A 17,454-nucleotide genomic window follows, 5' to 3' on the forward strand; every position below is an offset into this window, starting at 1 on the left:
TATTTTTTTAAGAAAGGACAAATTTTAGGATATGTCATAATATAGGATGTAGGCTAATCTCTTCCTTGGTCTACATCAGCATATATACAAAGGCCATGTTTGTTCATAATGATAACCCTGTAACAAAGTGAGACCTTGATTAAAACTAACTCAGTTTAGGCTAAGGCTAATATTAACTCATTTTACATTATTTTGCTATAAGTGCTTTTTAGTTTAATTCTAGTTATAATTTCAAAACTGTAATGATTTACAAATATGTAATTTCTCTCAGTTGACCAGAAAATTCAACTTTATAGAGTATTCTAATTTTCAACCTTTCTTTCTTTCTTTCTTTCTTTCTTTCTTTCTTTCTTTCTTTCTTTCTTTCTTTCTTTCTTTCTTTCTTTCTTTTGAGAGAGAGAGAGAGAGAGCGTGTGAGTGTAGGGGAGGGGCAGAGGCAGAGGGAGACAGAAAATCTCAAGCAGACTCCATGCTTAGTGTGGAGCCTGACGTGGGACTCAAGCTCATAACCCTGATATCATGACCTGAGCCAAAATAAGAGCCAGGCACTTAACCATCTGAGCCACCCAGGTGCCCCACATTCTTTTTATATTTAAAAAAAATACCCTTTACAAGTTTTGGAAATAGTATACAAAATTGTTGAAATTGTTAAATTATTGGTTTATTCTTGAATAGGATTTATTGTTACTCTTCTTGGATCTCTATAAAATACTGTGAAATTTGGATAGGTAAGTAGTATATGTTCATGTAGTTACACATAAATGTATTTATGTCTCAACATATTTACATTAACAATTACTTAACATTAATTTTTTCTTCATTCAAGATGTCTGCATTAGTCATCAAATAATTTTTTTAAGGTGGGGAAGATTTCTTTCCTGAACATTCTGAGCTAGTCATACAGAGAGGTTCAGTTTTATTTGTAATTGTACAAACTTGGACTTAATTCCTTTGACCTAAACAAAGTAATAGACAGAGGCTGAATCATGCAAAGGCTCTGTCTCTATAATAAAACAGATTCCTCACTAAAAAATAATAGAATATTTTTCTAAATTTTATTATTGATTACTTATCAGTAAATAGTCAATTTGGTTCAGTTAATTAAGTGAGTAAAAGAAGTGACTCCTTATGCCTATTATTTTCAAGACTACTTGTGTTTGATGTGTTGTTTTGGACCAAAGAATGAAACTAGATTCCACAGAAACCTGGTTGAAGCCAATTGTAGAACTAAAAGAACAGTGAATCAAAATATTTAATGTCACCTAATCTTAAAGTGGGAAAAAGACTCAAAGTCCTTCATATTTTAGCCAAATATACCCATTTAGAGGCAATACAGCCTTGTTTCAGAGATGCCGTATTAGCATGCTGTAGACTGGAGGACACAACTTATTTCTGGGAAGGAATAGATCTTCCCTTAAGGGGGAAGTTTTTTTTATATTGCTTAAATGTAATTATGTTGGTGGGAATCAAACAGCCTCAGGCTGTCTGCATTTGCATTCCAATGGCATAATATTTTCATTGCTGTTCTCAAACTGCTTTAATCTGCTTCATTGTTTAAATTAGGGAAGTAGACAATTTTATGGTATATTGATGCTTTGGCAATCTTGCCCAAGATTGAATCATCAATCTTCTGAAAAATATGGCCAGGAAAAGTATAGACTTGATGTGGTTCTTAGTCGAGAAAAGTAGGCAATAACCTCATGGAAATCAGAAGTAAAAATCTAGAAAACCCTAATTCTTTAGGGAGATAAAGGCCTAACAGGACATCTATATTCTTCCTTTTCTGGGTAAGACTTAACTAAGTACGATATATTTGTATTATGTGTCATCTTTTAGACTTAAATGACTAGCATTTATACAGCCACTACCATGTAATTTCTTCAGGCATGCTGGAAGATACAAAGATGAATAAGACTTTAGTCACTGTACACTAGGAATTTATAATCTATTGGTAGAGATAGTGTTGTGCACAGATATTAAGAATTTAAGCGATGAAAGGAGCAGACAAGGGATTGAATGGAACCTTAGACTGAAAAATGGGCTGCTTGGTGCTAAGAGTTCCTTACAGTTCCCAAGAGGTTGTTACTCAACTTTTTTCGGCAACACATTTCATCTAGTGCATTCTTCAATACTGCCCCAAGATGGTCACACTGCCATTTTTCCTCCCCTCGATGTACCCATGTTTATGATAATTCTATATGTAAGCTTCACCCTGTCTAAATTGCATTTACCACCTACTAATATTTTTGTAGCATTCCATGATATATTTACAACTGAAATAATAATTTAGAAATAAAGGCCTCCTGGTTTTTATGATTTCCAATAATCATTAGCAATAAAGAGTAAATATAGGAGGGGTGCATTTCTACCCATATTCTAGTATGGCATCTCTGTTTCTGAAATCTGTCTTTATTAACTTCTAAGAAAGTGTAGTGTTAGATATTTTTGGTGTTTGCTCTGCTTAGCTCGATCATATCAGGTACAGTGGAATGTTCTCAAAACCTTGATGGTTTGGGTGGAACACAAGACCTGGAATTTAGCTTCAAATCAAATTATTTCCAAGTACGTTTTTTTTTTTTTTTATGTAGGAGATGTAGCAGGAAAATTGGGTGCTCTTCATAGGATATTTATATCTATTCTGAAGAATTCCTGATACCCTATACATTTTCCCAGGAAAAAATATCTCTGGCTTAAGGTATAACAGGAATATAGCTTCCTCCCCTCCACCTGTAACTATTTTATAAACAACAGAACCTACTGATTCTACAATGGCATAGAATCTACCAAAAACCTTGAAAGGCAGAACAGGTAATTGATTTTTTTCACTCATTAATCAAAGACATATATCGATTACCTACTAGGTACCAGCTAGAATATAAGGGAACTGGGGCAGAGGAAGGGATAAAAATGGGTCTTGATCTCAATAAATCTGCCTTGAAAGGAGAAGGATAAAATCAGAGAGTCAATCAGACCAGTATATCTTTTGGGGGGGTCTTTTGTAATCTCAATCTAAATCCAACAGAATGGTATATGTGATAGTGCCTTAAGACTATTTTAGGCCTGATTTCGATCTCCGGGATATGTGTAGGGATCCTATTTCTTTGAAACTGCTTTGGGTTACTTCAGTAAGCTTACTAAAGGAGGGTAGAAAACTCAAGACAGGTGTAGCAAAGCTTCTCCAATTCTATGACAATAAATTAGACTTAAATACATATACACCAATTTGTTATAACCGTCCATCAACCCTCACTTCTTACTTCTCACAACCAAATACAAGTATAAAAAGCATATTTTGGCATATTTTAAGTATATCTCTTAAAGAGACATGACTTAAAGATATATTGACCCAAGAGATGATACCTAAAAAGGCAGTTCATAGAATAGCTATGATCTTTAGGTACGAACTGAAAAAAGAAAATGAATTCAGTTCTTGAGAATCTCTACGCATTTTATTTTTTTTTTTAAGATTTTATTTATTTATTTGACAGAGAAAGACACAGTGAGAGAGGGACAAGTAGGAGGAGTGGGAGAAGAAGCAGGCTTCCCGTGGAGCAGGGAACCTGATGTGGGGCTCGATCCCAGGACCCTGGGATCATGACCTGAACCGAAGGCAGACGCTTAATGACTGAGCCACCCAGGCGCCCCAATCTCTAGGCATTTTTAAATAGTCAGCAAATTACATAGTTTTTAGACTGTCACACAGTTAGCTTTTTTATTCAAGCACGACTATACTTTGCAAAGGTGCAGAAGGAAGGCATGTCTGTTGTCATCTAATTTTTACCTGACTATAGCCAATCAAGGGGCCTATGTCTATTCCCACGGTGCCTTATTGATAAATGCATTATGTAGTATTATACATTCAGTACAGGAGAAAAATATGCTTTTCACTTTTAGTTTTCAGAGAAAAGAGGGTGGGGAGGCAAAAGTCTTATAGGGGCATAGGAAAGTAATGAATTTGAGACAGAGAAATCCATTCTCTAATTTATTTGTGCCATTTTTCATGATAATCTCAATTGCACCTTTCAGAAACTATTCCACATATGCTGTCTGAGTATAGGGAGCAAGGGAAAAGTAGGAGAGTAAATGTGTGGCAGGGGCTAGATAAAAGTAGGGGCTTGTCCTTTGTTCACCATTCTTATCCTCTATGGCCATACTCAGTTTCTGTGAGCACTGCGCTGTTTCAGGACTTTCGTTGTACCATTATTTGTAAGATGTCAATAAAATAAAAAAAAAATCTTTATCGGAGGGCCACTTGTTTCAATAGATTGTTTTGCAGCAAATGGTTTTTTGGTGAGCTAAATTTACACCGTTGCAGACCAATACAGTTATGGGTTCCAGCAATAGAACTGCAAATGAACACAGACATCTGAATATTATCGAGGCACACAGTCATGCTATAAATGGCTCTTTTGTCTAGATTTTTTATATATTTCTGCTTACATAGAATGTAACTCTAAATTGCCTTTACCATAAATTTGAAATCAGTTGATCTACAAGCCACATGCACTATTTCAGCAAGATCAATTGTGGGAAGCAATCAGGTCTACCTTAATTTATAAAATGCAGCATTAATACAGTCCTTTGTAATGTGAAAAAGTCAAAGAAAATGAAAACCAACACTGGTTCTTTTTTTTTATACACGCAAGCTGTCAAATCAGATAAAATGCTTGAATACCTGTTATTATAAAAGAAAAAACTAGGGAGTGAGTATGTACTTCTTCAAAGAATTAAGAAAAAAAATGGAATAATGTTCATGTGGAAATCATTTCCAACATGAGTAGTGGTCCTTTTCCTCATATTTTCTGTGTTCCATAGGATTTTGTTGCTTTATCCATTTCACTTAAGGAGGTTAGAGCCCATCCCTATAGTTGGAATTGATGAAAATCTATAATATGTCAAATTCTAGGCATACACCAAATGGCAAGTTCTAAAGAGTGACGAATGGTAAATTTTTCAGTTAGGTGTTTGGCAAGTAAGAGACACACTTTATATTCTAGCAATGCTCCCAGTGACCTTCCTCCTGATTTAATCTGAATGTTACTGACCTCTGGAATCTCAATGCAAACAAGATACAGTCATTCCATAATATTTGCAGTCACTTATACCAAAAAAAAAAATTGTGTTAGCTAATATTAAAACAAAGTATAGGATTTCTGAGATAGTGTATGTCAAGTATTATTCAAATTAACCATTCAAGAATGATTAATGGTAAAAATGACATAGCAATATTTAAATTGAGAAATTCCACGTTGCCCTGTAGCTGCTTAGGGACCATAGTTTTTCCTCTATCTTAAAGTTTTGGTTCTACTAATTCATAGCATTCCCAGGAGAAAACTCCCATTTTATGTTAACAATAGTCCAATCAAGCATTACATTAGTCTTTGGACACTTTACACACATCTAACATAAACTAGAAATTCTAGAATACTGAAATTGTCTTTAGTCCCTAAGATCAATACCACTTCTCTGAAAACCTCTCCAGGATGCAGGATACACTTTTTATTTCAGAGACATGTGGTTTACTATGTCGATGTCATTGACAGTTCTTTTTTTCCCTCAGTTAAATTGTGATTTGGTAAATTCATCAAGATGTAGTATTATACTTGCTTTTCAAGGCATTATGTCACAAAACAACTAGAAATAGTTGTGATACTTCAGTTCAAAAGAAGTATCATGTTAGCAATGAGTACAGTGTATCTTATGTATACACTTTCTTATTCTTTATGATACAGTGCTATAGAAGCATAATTCACGTTATCACCCCCAGTGCTTTCCAGGGTAGAGAAGCACATTATATTAAACTAGTAGTGGACAGATGAAAGCTTTTTGTACACAGCACAGCAAAGCTGTGAATTTTCATTATCACCGGTAAGTTCCAAATCTTCCATAGATTATTACAGATTGTTTGCAAATGACCACATTCTTACACCCAAGGGAACATCTGAAACAGCTTCATCTTTTTTGATGAAAGTCCTGAGATTCTGTTTTAAGCAGAATATCTTTGTAGAAAATACACCTTTTGTGTGTGTGTGTGTGTGTGTGTGTGTGTTTAGTCAAATCTTTTATCTATTTGAATAATCTATTTTATTTTAAGCCAATTATTATGACTTTTTAAAAAATATTTATTTTAGAGAGAAAGAGAATGCATGAGCAGCAGGGACAGAGGGAGAAGGAGAGAGAATCCCAAGTAGATTCTGTGCTGAGCACAGAGCCCCACACAGGGCTCGATCTCACAACCCTACAATCACGACCTGAGCTAAAACCAAGAGTCAGATGCTTAACTGACTGTGCCACCCTGGAGCTCCTATTATGACTTTTTATCCAATCCAAGACAAATATGACCTCCATCTTTTGACCTTGCAAATGAAAAACTTAGAGCCATAAAGTAGAGTTATCATCCAAAGGGAAAGAAGGGAAAGATTCCCAATTCTAGCCATAATGGAGTAATAATTTCGAGACTTATCTTCCATCTATATACTTCTAGAAAACAAGCCAAAAAAAAAAAAAAAAAGAAATGACTGTTTTCAGACATTGAATAAAAAGAAACACACGACTGTAATCTTTGAAAAAAGGGAAACAAATAAGGTATGTTATACATTTACTCCAATTTTCCTCCTGGGGAAATTTCCAGATCACAGCATAAGAAAGAGGACCTTCCACAGCAATAACAGAGCCCCATAGATTTACTGTTTAGATCTGTATAGATTTACTGTTAATCTTTGACAATAACAATCAAAAACAATCAGTGTACACATAGGGTAAAAACTGACAAGATGGGTCACACATAAGTTTAGGGGGAAGTAATATTCACCTGGATTCATAGATCTGGAATCATTTGCATTTTCACCAGCCAGTGTGAAAAATTATCTTTGAATGAATGGAGCTTTCAGTAGAGACCTCAGAAGGGTTATGCCTCAGTAGTAGGGTTAAGCTTGTCAAAGGTTATAAGAATTATAGACCAATGATAAAAAACTAAAACAAAAAGAAACAAAAAATCTTGAAATTATCCAAAAATCTGCAAGTAACTCTTTAATTACTAGGCAGATCAAAGTGCAACATTCTTTAAAGGGATACAGAAATTTAACTCAGCATTATAAAATCACTATGTTCAGTATCCAAACAAAAATTACTAGAAATTAAAAAGAAAGTAAAAAAATGCAGTCAGTTTAAATCCAGAAATAAGATGGAAAATTATGTTAATGAAGCTCTCATGAATAAGTGTAATAGACTTAATGATTTACTATAAAAGATAAGCTTAATAAGAAAAGAAATATGAGATATGAAAATAAAAAAATATCAAAAGATAAAAAATGCAATGTCTAAAATGGAAAACTTAGTAGACAGGGTTGTGTAGATTAGACACTACAGAAGAAAATATCATGAAGATGAAGGATCAAGGAGCCTTATGGTAATATGCTAAGCAGGTTAGCACATAGTAATTGGGATGTTAAGATAAGGGGGTGTCAGAAAAAATATTTGAAGAAATAAAAAACAAAAAACTTGCAAAATTTGAAGTAAACTATAAACCCACACAGCCAAGTAACAACACAATCCAATAAAGATTAACAGAAAGCATGTTCTTTTTTTTCTTTTTTAAATTTTATTTTATTATGTCATCATCAAAAAAACAAAACAAAACAAAAACAAACAAAGAAAAAAAGATTAACAGAAAGCAAACCATTCTAATTCATAATATAATAAATTATTAAAAGTGAGAAAAATAAAAGCAGCTCAAGAAAAAAAATCCATTACCTACAGAAACATTTGAAAAATCACAGACATCTTTGTAAAAAATTATGTAAGCCACAAAACAAAGAAATGGCATCAGAGTGCTGATTTAAAAAAAAGAAGAAAAAGAGGTGTTTTCAATTGGATTTCTATATTGAGAGGAAATATCTTTCAGAAAGTAAAGATTTTTGCAGGGGAAAAGCAAAATGTATTTATCACCAGTAACCTTATACTACATTAAATATTAAAGGAAACCTTTAAAACAAGAGAAAATGGATATTAACCCTTTACTGCATATATTACTTGCAAATATCTTTTTCCATTTTATAGAAAGAACTTATATAACTCAACACCAAAAACTCAAATAATCTGATTAAACATGGTCAGAAGACCTAAACAAACATTTTCCCAAAGAATATATATATAGATGGTTAACAGACATATGAAAAGATGCTCTTCATCACTAATAATTGAGAAAATGCAAAGCAAAACCACAATGAGATATCACTTCACACCTGCCAGAATGGCTAGAATCAAAAAGATAAGAAATAATAAGTGTTGGCAAGGATGTGGAGAAAAGAAAGTCCTTGTGCACTAGTGGTGGGGATGTAAATTGGTAGAGCCACTATGAAAAATAGTACGGAGTTTCCTAAAAAAATTAGAAATACCATATAATCCAATAATTCCACTACTGGGTATTTACCCAAAGAAAACAAAAATGGTAATTTGAAGATCTATGCACCACTATGTTGATTGCAGCATTACTTACAATAGCCAAGATGTGGAACCAACCCAAGTGTCTATCAATAGTTGAATGGATAAAGAAGGTGTGGTGTGTGTGTGTGTGTGTGTGTGTGTGTGAATGTACATATATATATGAATATTTCTCAGCCAAGAAAAAAAAAAAAAAGAATGAGATCTTGCCATTTGTAACAACATGTATGGACCTACAGTATATTATGGTAAGTGAAATAAGTTAGAGAAAGACAAATACCATATGATTTCACTTATATGTACAATCTAAAAAACAAACAAATGAATAAGTAGATAAACAAAAAGTGGAATCAAACCTACAAATACAGAGAACAAAGTAATAGTTGCCAGAGGGGAGGTGGGTGGGATGATGGACAAACGGGTAAAGGGAAGTGGGAGATACAGGCTTCCAGTTATGGAATAAATAAGCCATGGGAATAAATTCAGCACAGGGAATACAGTCAATGGTATCATAAGAACATTGTATGGTGGCAGATGGTAGCTACACCTGTGACAAGCACAGCATAACATATAAACTTGTTGAATCACTATGTTGTACACCTAAAATCAATGTAACATTGTCAATTATACTGAAATATTAAAAAAAAATCCTTTACAAAAAAAGCAAAAGAAAATGATTTAATTTAAAAACTTGCATCCATAAAAAAAAAAAAAAAAGCACCAGAGTTGATAAATATGTAGGTAAACATAAAATTTGTATTACTTTTTAATTTCTTAAAAAGTCTGTTTGACTATTGCAGGTTTTACAACATGTGTTGGGGCAAACAGTAAAATTGTATGGTAATAAAACAAGGAAAGGAGGGGAGAAATGGAAGCATACTGTTGTAAAAATTTACATAAAATGTGGACGAATGTAATATCATTTGATGGAATATTGTGATAAGTTAGATAAGTTAGAAGTGCATGTCAATACTCCAGAGTTATTATCAGAAAAAGAAAAAAAAAGAGCAATAGCTAATAGGCTAATACTGAAGATAAATTAGAATGGTAAATATTACTAGTCAGAAAGATATTAGAGAGGACAAAAACATTTAAGAACAAATGAAAAATGAGACCAAATATCATTATCATTAGCAAATTATTAGATTTGAAGCTAATTTCATAACAACAATAAATATAAATAGTCTATACATTCCTATAAAAGCAGATAGTAAAACTGGGGGAAAAAGCAAGGGCCAGATACATGCTATAGATATTCAATTTAAATATAAATACACAAAAAAAGAAAAATAATGGAACATATATAGCATACAAAAAGAAGTTATAAAACATCTGAGATGGCTATATTAATATAAGAGCAATTAGATTTCAGAACAAAATATAGTATAAGATATAAATAGGGAAAATTCACAATGATAAAGTGTCCAATTAATCAATAAAAAGAATACACAAATGCAAAAAGCAGAGTTTGAAAGTACATGAAGTAAAACTGACAGGTGCAAAGAGACTACTTCACCATTATAGTTGGAGATTTCAGCACTCCTCTATCATTAATTAATAGATCAAGTAAATAGGAAATAAGTGGAGATATAAAAGATGTAACATTATCCACTAAATTCACCTAATTAACATATCAAAACATTCCAACAAATAACTACAAAATATGCATTGTTTTCATATGCACATTCATCAAGATGGACCATTTGCTGGTCCATAATACAAGTCTTTATAAATGTAGAAGTGTCATATCAAATATGTAATACCACTACAATGAAATGAAATTAAAAATCAATAAGAAAATACCCAAATATCCAAATATTTGGAAATTAAATAACATAAGCCTGAACAATCCATGAGTAAAAAAAAAATTGGAAAATATTCAAAATTATCAAAAATGAAACAAAAGATATGAAAATTTGTTAGCTGTAATAAAAGCAGTCTACAAAAAAAAAAAAAAGGATTTAAATGCTTACATAAGAAAAGCGTTCTCAAATCAATGACCTAAATTCCCAACTTTAGAAGGTAGAAATAGAAGAGCAAATCAAACTCAAATTAAAGAGAAGCAAGGAAATAATTACAAGAGCACAAATCAATAGAAAACTAACAAACATTAGACAAAAATAATTAGACCAAATCAGTTTCAATAAAATCTCTACTATATTGACAAAAAATATATAAATTTTAAAAACTAAATATAAAATAAATAAAATAAAAATAAATGGGCTAATAAGACAGAAAAAAAAATTTATTTGTCAATCTCAGGAATGAAAGAGAAGTCAATCACTACAGATCCATGAGACAAAAATAACAATAAGTGAAGAGTCTGGACAATTTTATGCTGATGGATTTGATATGTTTGCAGTGTTAGTGAAATTAACAAATTCCTTGGAAGTCATACATTTTCAAAACTGACCTAGAAATCTAAAAAACCCAAAAGCTTCCTATATCAACTAAAATACATTAAATAATTAATTTAAAAACCTTCCAACCCTGGTAAGAAGTGATAAAAGGATTCTAGAATTTAAAAGGAAATGCAAAGAAAGAAACAAAGTGTTGGTGGACTTGCACAACTTGACTTCAAGCACTTTTATAGAGCTGCAGCAATCAGGATGGAGTAACACTGGCACAAGGAAACAAATGTAGATAAATGGAGCAGAAGAGAGAATATATACTCATACCCACACGAACACAGTCAATTAATTTTGGACAATGTGCTGAGGAAATTAAAAGGGGAACTCTAGTCTTTTGAACAAACAGTGCAAAAGCAGTTACATTATAACCAAATGAAAAAAAAAAATAAAAAGAAAAGAACTTTACTACTACCTAATATCATACCAATAGTTAATTTGAAATGGATCTCAGACTTAAAAGCTAAAATATTTACAACCGTACAACCGTACAAAAAGGAGAATATATTTGCAAACTTTGATCAGGCAAGGTTTTCTAGATAGAGCACAAAATACAGAAGCCAATTTAAAAAAAATGGATAGGGGCGCCTGGGTGGCTAAGTCAGTTAAGCGTTTGCCTTTGGCTCAGGTCATGATCCTGGGTCCTGGGATCGAGCCCCACATTGGGCTCCCTGCTCGGTGGGAAGCCTGCTTCTCCCTCTCCCACTCCCCCTGCTTGTGTTCCTGCTCTCACTATCTCTCTCTGTCAAATAAATAAATAAAATCTAAAATTAATTAATTAATTAATTAAAAATTTAAAAATTTAAATTTAAAAAATAAAAATAAAAAATAAAAAAATGGATAATTGTACTTCAAAATTAATATCTTCTGCTTTTAAACTATATCATTAAAAACGAAAAGACAAAATATAAATTGAGAGAATATATTTACAATGCATATCTCTGACAAAGGACTTATGTCCAGAGTATGTATAGTCAATAATAAGCAGTCAAGCAGTCCAATAAAAAAAATGGACAAAGGATTTAAACAGAAACTTCTTGAAAGGGGATAGGAGTGATCAGTAAGCAGAGGATGATTAAATTAATATTTTAAGATGTCAAGGAAGTGAAAATTAAAATCACAGTGAGATATTACATTGATGTTAGAATGACTAAAATTATTAAAACTTGGCAATACCAAATGATGGACTGAATATGGAGCAAAGTGGAATTCTCATGTACTACTTTTGAGGATGTAAAATGTATAAGTACTTTGAAAAACACTTAAGTAGTTTCTTAAGTATTTAGGTATACACTGACTATATACTGCTCATCAGTTCCACTTTTAGATGTTTACTGAGGAACCTGAATAGGAATGACTTGACAGCTTTATTTTGATAACCCCAAAGTGGAACCAACTCAAACGCCCTTCAACAGGTGGAAAGATAAACACATTGAAATATATCTGTAAGATGCAATACTGTTTGGCGATGCGAAGGAACACACTACTCATAGACATAACAGGAATGAATCTCAAAAGCATGCTGAGTGAAAGTCAGCTATACCAGCATATATATAACATGATCCTATTTTAATAATACTCTAGAAAAGATAAACTGAATATGTAATAACAGAAAGAAAAGCAGTGGTTGCCTAGGTCAAGGAGTTTTAGAAGAAGACTGTCTTGTAAAAGATACAAGAGAACCTTTTTGGGGAGGTACTTGTTTTACATCTTGATTGTGATGATGACTACATGGGTATATACCTTTGTAAAAATTCATTTAGTTGTACACTTAAGATGTATTTATTATATATAGTAAATAAATTATGCATATAAATTATTGATTTAAAATATAAGGAGGAAGGGCAACAGAATGCAAATGTAAGAAAACTGACTTGTTTTTTTCCTAAGCGTCAGTAACTCAGGAAAGATTCAGTGCTTAGACCTCAGAGTTAAATAATATAGGAGGGTAACATAAGGCTGCCTCCACAGAATAGAATGATCTCCTCAGTAGTTTTCCATTACATTGCCCTGTCTCATAATTGAAATGAACTTTGCAGTCCAGCATGAGAGTCATCACTCCTCAAGACTGAGCAAAAACTACAGTGAAGTTATCTCCAGGAGAGCAAGTTTAAAATGAATATATGGTGCCAGAAAGAGGGGCCATTGACATAACACCATACTAGTATGTTTTCCAGATAAGAGGTTTTCTAGGACAGGGAATACTGTCCAAATATAGGTAAGCTTCAAGATAGGAAAGAAAGAGAGCAATGAGGCCTATATGGATGGGTGAAGACATATACAGAGTTGAACTTAGGAAGCAAAATTGCCTTTGCGTAGTGGTTTAGAAGCCTTTGAGTTTGAGTAACGGAGCCCAAAGAGTCTTGATGTAAGTGAAGGTGCATGATTTTTTTTTCCTGTTTTGTAATATGATGTGTATCCAGATCTAGATTAGTGTATGGCACATAAGAAGCATTTGATGTTTGTTGAATAAATAAATTGATAAAGCAGGGTGGTTATCAAAAGAGTAAATAAGGCAATGAAAATAAAATTCATGAAATATTCAAACTCCTTGTACAGTGTCAGGACACATACTGTACTCAATACAGTGTGGCTTTACTAATTTTTATTCTATAATTTTGGCTAAAATCAGCCCAGCAACAATTGAATTTTAAAGTCATCAATGAATATCATGGAATATTTCAAATATCTCTTTTCAAAGAAGGGGAAGATGTAAGGTCAATTAAAGCAGGACAGTTATAAGGAAGGATTTTAACTATGCTTAAAATTGCTCAGTTCCCATCTGTTCACATTATATTTAAGTGCTTTAGGGGAAAAACCTCTTTGACCTGAAGTTAAGAGCTAAAACTCAAATTAAAATAAAAACTTTTCAGTATTAATTGCAGTGAGTTAGAGAACTATGTACTTGTGATTTAGTCACTCAACTAACTATATTATGAATGAAAGGAGGTTGTTAAGGCATCTTGATAAAAAAGAGGGGGATGGCCTTCCATAGGAGTATCAGTCTTCAACTTAGTAAGCTGTGCCTCTATTTCAGGCCCCTGGCTTAAACAGTCTCTTGTACTCTGGCGTGCTTTCCTCAACATTTTTCTAAGTTTCTTTCAGGTGTTCTGGATCTGTCAGGATAGGTAACATTGTAGAACAAAGCATCCCACATACTGCCTGGGACCCTTCAGGGGACTGTGCGAACCTCTACCATAGCCCACACCCTCTGCTGTGGAGCCAACCAGATGCTCCAACAAGCCCCGAGACCCTGTGGTTGGGATATTTCCAGAATTATGGCTTAGGGAAAAGACTGCTCCTATTGTCCAGTGTGTATATGTTTCCAAAGACTGCACAGAATTGAACCTCAAGAATAATGCTAACATGCTGATTTGGGGTGACTAAATTGTTTATATGGATAAGGGCCCTATTAAAAGTAGCTTTCTATCTCTTTTCCTTCTAGCCTAAGAGAATAAAGATGAGATGTACAATAAAAAAATGGTAAAGTGACAATATCCAAAAGAAGATCTAACCGTAGTGAAATACGAGCAGTCTTATTATAAACATGCTGTGCTATAAATATAATTCCACTAATGTAGAATTTAGAGGTAAAAATAGTGGACTTAAAATCCAAGTAACTAGACTGAAACAAAAGTAAGGCATTTGAAAATCAAAGCTGGCTGGGGCATCTGGGTGGCTCAGTCATTAAGCGTCTGCCTTTGGCTCAGGTCATGATCCCAGGGTCCTGGGATTGAGCCCTGCATCGGGCTCCCTGCTCGGCGGGAAGCCTGCTTCTCCCTCTCCCACTCCCCCTGCTTGTGTTCCCTCTCTCGCTGTCTCTCTCTCTGTCAAAAAAATAAATAAAATCTTTAAAAAAAAAATCAAAGCTGGGTAGAATCCGTAAGTAATTAGAAAACATCTGTTTAGAGAGAGAAAATATAGTTTCTCTGAAGATCCAAAGTACAGAACACTCACTGAGCAAGAATGGCTATGCTCTAGAAAATGAATCAATGCATGTTTGTAACCAATGGCTATTAGAATGGGCACATCTAAAAGTTATTTGAGACATCATGTGATGCTTAAATTATTTCAGTGCTTTTAAATATTAAATATTCTAGTGCTTTAAAATATGTCTCTCATTTATTAGACATCTAATAAATACTTGTAACCTAAATGGATCTTATAATTTGTTAGATTTCTATAGTAACAATGCATTAAAATTCTGTAAGAAGAAAGCAAATTCAAAGGTATGTAAGATATTTTTGAAATACAAGGCTTGCAAGTAGCAAGTGTTCGTACCACCAAAGGCACTACTTGTATAATGTCAGAGCATTTGAAAATTGACACTGCACTCCTTAAAATTAGCCAGTTAGGATTTTTCAACTTTGAATGCTTCAATATACAAATAGCATTTGCAAAATAATATATGGAACACAGAGCATTCAAAGACAATGTGCCTTCTTTAGGAAAGAGGATGCAATCCTTGAAAATACTTTATTTAAAAAATCTATGGAGTAGATCCTAATAAATATTTGGGTTACAAGTTATATACATATACATATATGTATGTGTGTGTGTTTCCATTTTGTGGTTGCTTTTATTTTTTGGAAGTATAATAATCCCTGAAGATTCTGAAAAAAAAAAAAAACAACACTTTTAGATAAGACATTGTCTCCTTTGGCTGCCATTTTGGCCTAAGATCAGATCAAATTCTAATTCATTCTTTTTCTTATTTATATGTTATCAGTGACTGGCTGAAGTAAACATTTTATATGGCTGGATAGTTTCTGGAGTTCATCTTTTCAAATTAAAATTATTGTAACTTGTAATTCAAAATATGGAAAGAGAATAAGTTTTGGGATATTGGCTTTAGAATTATTTCCTGCTGATAAAATGTGGCATTTATCTAGAGAATGTACCTATGTAGTTCAATTTGGCTATAGGACCAGTTAGCATAGGAACACATTTAATCAGTAGGGTAGATTCTGGGTCCTCTTAAGAAACTAGATCCACTATTCATCATAGTATACATTGAATTTAAAACATCGTTTTTTTTTTTTTTTTTAAGTTTGTTTTTCTTAGTATGTCTCTCTTTTCTAGAAGGTAACTTCTGAGAGCTTTCTGGGAAAATATAATCTAATGGTAAGCCTTGTGGGCTTTAGTATATGTGAAAGTGTGCTGGGCACACCTAAATTCCAAGTTTGTTTAAAAAAAAAAACTGCTAGAAAATGCACAAATTATATTCCTCTTCATAGAGTAACCCTTATTTTTAGAAAATGTGACATGATTATAAGCAAAGCTATATTGAAGTGACTTTTCTAAGGACAGAAAAATATGACATTTTCAAGATTTGAAGAGTTAATTTTCAATATTTTTAATATATTGTGTCAAAGTATTTGAAATTGAAGAGTCTTCCTTCTGTTTACTAGAAACTTCAATTGGGACTGATTTCAGGATTTCAGGATGAAGGATATTGAGACTGAGGTTGATGATTTACATTGGCAATTCCATGTTGACATTTGCCTACTAGCAAAATTCTATCACCAAAAGGATTCCCTGTCATATCTGCAATAAATAATAGAATTCTTACCAAAAAAAGATTGAGTAAATTAGGTTTCTTTTTCTCTAACTGCAAACATTGTTTCTATGCACTTTGTGCATTTTTAATTTTTATTATAATTTTATGCTTTTTAAATGGGGCTTCTGCCTAGGAAGAGTTAGTTTCTGGTATCTCTCCTGGTAATCTCATTTGCCTCTCTCTCTGAAATTGTGTATGAAACAGAATCCAAAACACCCCCACTGAGACATACGAATTACCTGTCTACTTGTGGCTGGGAAAACTCGGAGGGAAATGTGCAATGAAACTAAAACTCATGTTTTTGCCAAAGCAAAAATTGGACAAATAATAGAAATCTAGTTATTTACTATATAAAAATTCCTACTTGACTATGAATTTCTTTAAACTAAATGAAACAATCTTTTTTGTTTCTATGATGCTAAGGCTTATGCATTTAACATAGATACATATTTATTTAAAGCTTGTTTTTCTTTTTAAAGTTTTTACACCTGATAGTACAGCATTTCTTCAGAAGGTGAGGATATTTTTTTCTAATCAGTCAGAATATGAAGATACAAACACTCCTGCAAACCCAAGTGATCTCCCACAAAGCATGTTTATTATACAGACATACTCTATAAATACACAGATGGTTTTTAAACTCTGCTTACTGCTTCTGTAGTATCGTCCTTTTGATAGTTAGCTACTAATTTCCATATGTTCTCTTCTTTCTTATTCAAAAAGATGATCTTCAGGGTCTAGTCAACAAAACCTTTTGAGGGAATAAAACTCCTATCTCTCTCTATTGCTTGTTTTGTAAAGGAATAAAACCTTCTTCTCAAAATATATGTGAAGATAGCATCATTATTGTTAAAGTCAAAAGGAGATCAAATTCCTAGAAATATATCAGTATTTTCCAAACCTGGGTACATAAAATGATCCATCTGAATTTAGAAAAAGTAACAAAGTATTTTTATATCCATTTTTATTTCATCACTTTTTTAATTTCTATTTTTGTTTATATTGTATAACATTCATGCAATCCACACAATTTTTGTAGGATTC

The sequence above is a fragment of the Phoca vitulina genome, unplaced genomic scaffold (genome assembly GCF_004348235.1).
Source record: "Phoca vitulina isolate PV1807 unplaced genomic scaffold, GSC_HSeal_1.0 scaffold9, whole genome shotgun sequence".
In the NCBI taxonomy this organism is placed as follows: domain Eukaryota; kingdom Metazoa; phylum Chordata; class Mammalia; order Carnivora; family Phocidae; genus Phoca; species Phoca vitulina.